Source organism: Asparagus officinalis, chromosome 3, assembly GCF_001876935.1.
Source record: "Asparagus officinalis chromosome 3, Aspof.V1, whole genome shotgun sequence".
NCBI classification, from domain to species: Eukaryota; Viridiplantae; Streptophyta; class Magnoliopsida; order Asparagales; family Asparagaceae; genus Asparagus; species Asparagus officinalis.
The window spans coordinates 111,116,610-111,120,280 of record NC_033796.1 but is presented as its reverse complement, the minus strand read 5'-3'; positions in this window follow the sequence as shown (position 1 = coordinate 111,120,280).

Sequence of the window (3,671 nt, the reverse complement as noted above, 5' to 3'; positions counted from 1 at the left end):
GCGGTGGCGGAGGCGGCGGCGGCGGCGGTGGCGGTGGTGGTGGTGGCCATTAGAGTTTCTTTCGTGTTGATATATATGTGAAAGGAATTAGGGGAGGCCGCTGCGCTGATTTTTTTTTTTTGAGAGGAGGAGGACCAAATTTATATTGGAAGAATTATGGAGGGTTGGTGAGGCGAAAAGCCCAAGGTGGGGGAGGAGGAAGCATCCTCACCCATCATCATCGATCATTGGAAAGCTTAAAAGTCTTCCGATATAAAGAAAAATAAATTCCACAACAGAGACCCAGAAACTATTGGATAGGCCGCTGCGCTGATTTTTTTTTTCAGAGAATTGAACCCAAACAATTAACGTGATTACGTTATAAACTTGAGGTTATGTTTGGATAGCTGTTTGGTTGGCTAAAAAAAACAAGGAAATCAAAGAAAATGAAACTTATTTCCTATAGTTTGGTTCTTTTATTGTGTTTGGTTCACCTCTTAAAAGTAAGAAAGTAGATGAGATGACATGAGATGAGTTGTCACAATAGTATTGGATGATGTGGGTGATTTTTTAAGAAACAAATTTCATGACTTGTTTTGAGGTTGTTTGGTTGGCTAAAAAAAATAAGGAGATCAATTATAAGAAATAAATTTTCTATAATAGGTTCTTTTTTTTTGTGTTTGGTTCATTCTTGAAACTAAGAAAAGGGATGAGATGAGATGAATTGTCATTATATTATTGTCATTATTTTTTTTTTTTTTTTGAGGAAATTGATGAAAATCAAATTTTAATGAGATGAGATGAGTTGTCACCGTACTATTGGATGATGTAACACATTTTTAAATAAACTCATTTTTAAAGAAATCTATTTTTTATAATAGTTTTTTTTCCTTGGGTTTGGTTCATTCTTAAAAATAAGAAAGGGGATGAGATAAAATGAGTTGTCACCATATTATTAGATGATACGGGTGACTTTTAAGAATAGAAACGGATAGAAATCAACTTTTAATGGTTTCCAATGTTCTATTTCCTTTTCTTTGAATTGATTAACCATATGGTTCCAACTATTAAGAAATACATAAAAATGATGCTGTACGGCATTATTGCGCTCACACAAAGCAACGGATATGGGGGTGGGTAAGCACAGCGGGAAGCGTGCGATGTCATTGGTCTTTCGTGGGTCCCACGGAGGGAGACCCCACCCACCTACCGCGAGCGGACAGCGCGTCGTGCTGACGAAGTCTGACCGAGCTCTGGTCACCGAACGCACTCACCAGCACTCTTCTCTTTTGGGGTGTTAGAATGCGATTCGTGTGATTGGGATTTTTAATTTGGTTGGCCTTTTTTTTTATTAGTCTCTTACATCTTTAATATTTGGAGTTGTCCCTCGAATCTTTGAAGTTTCTATTTGATACCCAGTTCATGTAAGTCGCCCCAAATAATTCATAAGATTTGAGGCCTAATGGCAATGCCGTCGGGCTTACTTTCAAAGTTTTATAGATCCAGGGGCTAAATATCAGAAAAGAAAAAAAAAACCTTTTAATTTTCTTATCTATATGCGAGGTGGGGACCCTCAGGGGTAGGTGAAACTGGCAGGCATCCGTTTCAATCACCACCAAATTGTTGTTGAGCAGCTTACTTGCTTTAAGTATAGGAGTAGTTAGGGGGGAAACGGGCAAAATAAGGGAGGATTATAGGGTACCAACTTTATGTACATGCATAATGTATGGGTATAACTAACATGCTTGATTTTCGTAATGTTAGTTTGAGTGTGGATCTAAACCTTGAAGCAGGCGAGCTCGAGGGGGAGACTTGCAGGCGAGTTTGGAGCAGATGTGAGCTGCAGGTGAGCTCGACGAGGTTAGGCGAGGTCGAGCAGGCGAGGAGCTCCAGCGAACGTAGGCGAGGCGACCCCCCTTTGTAGGCGAAATCGAGGATGCGGCGCAGGCGAGTTCGAGTTGGATTTGGCGAGCTCGAGCACGAGAGGATCTGTCAGGTGAACTCGTGCAGGCGATTCCAAGCAGGCGAGCTCGTGACAGGCGAGCTCGAGCGCTGCTGGCAAACTTCCCAGGCTGTCGACAGCCTGTCGACAGCTCAGCTAGGGTTTCCCTATAAAAGGGGAAACCCCAGGGCACGAGATGAGTGTCTTTTTCTCGCGATCTTTTGGCGACGCATCTCCTCTCTTCCAGAGCTAATTCTCTCCTCTGCTCTTTCTGTCTCTCTGTCTCTTTCTCCAGCTCTTAACTCTCAACAGTGATTTGAGGGGGATTTTAAGAGGAAATAAAAGAGAAAGAATATTGTGGGGGGAATATTCTCTATTTAAGAGAGAATTAAATAGGAGTATTTGAGAGAGAGAGATTAATACTGTAGCTACAGTATTAATTAGTATCTATTGAGAGATCTCAAGTTTGAGATCTGCTCTTGCTTTGTAATTTCTTGTTTGATTAAATAAGAAATTTACTGTGTGGCTCCCGAGGACGTAGGCAGATGCCGAACCTCGTTAAATCTTGGTGTATTTTCTCTATTCCGCGTTTCTGCTGTTTAGGGGTTTTGGCGTAAATTCCCAACAAGTGGTATCAGAGCATACAGAGACGTTCGTGATCTGGTTCTCAGTGAGGAGATCCGACGGAGAGAGTCGGGTGAAGCTACAACCTCTGCGGTATTACATACAGAGTCAAGAGGTAGAAATTCAACCAGAGGGAACGGACGAGGAAAATCAAACTACAGAGGTAGATCAAAGGACAGGAGGTCCAAGTCAAGGAATCCAAGCAACAGCTCGAAGGCTATCGAGTGTTGGAATTGTGGAAAGACCGGGCATTATAAGAATCAGTGCAAGAGTACACAGAAGGAGAAGGAAGCGAAAGCAGAGGTGAATGTCACTTCCACTTCAGGAGGAGACTACGCATTGATATGCTCTTTGGAGAGCAAGGAGGAATCTTGGGTGTTAGATTCAGGAGCGTCGTTCCATGCTACTTCTCAGAAAGAATTCTTCAAGAAGTATGTTTCCCAAAAATCTTGGATACGTATACCTTGGTGATGATCAACCATGTGCTATTGTGGGCAAAGGTGTGGTGAAAATTAAGTTGAACGGGTCAGTATGGACGCTGAAGGATGTCAGACATATTCCCGACCTGAGAAAGAACTTAATATCCGTAGGCCAGTTGGCTGGTGAAGGATACACTACGACCTTTCATGGAGATGATTGGAAGATCTCAAAGGGCGCAATGACGATTGCCCGAGGCAAGAAGACTGGTACCTTGTATATGACAACTGGTGCACGTTATTTGATCTCAGTTGCAGCAGGCAATGAGACTTCAAAGCTGTAGTACCAGAGACTCGGTCATATGAGTGAGAAGGGGATGAAGATCATGCACACAAAGGGAAAACTCCCAGGACTGCAGTCAGTGGAGATGGATATGTGTGAAGAATGCATACTTAGAAAGCAGAAGAGAGTTAGCTTTCAGACAAGTGCCAGAACCCCCAGGAAAGAGAAGCTAGAGCTCGTTCACTCAGATGTTTGGGGACCAACCACCACCGCATCCATTGGTGGGAAACACTACTTTGTGACTTTCATTGATGATCACTCTCGGAAAGTGTGGGTTTACTTTCTGAAGCATAAGTCAGAAGTGTTTGAAGCTTTCAAGAGATGGAAAGCTATGGTCGAGAATGAGACCGGTCTGAGAATAAAGAAG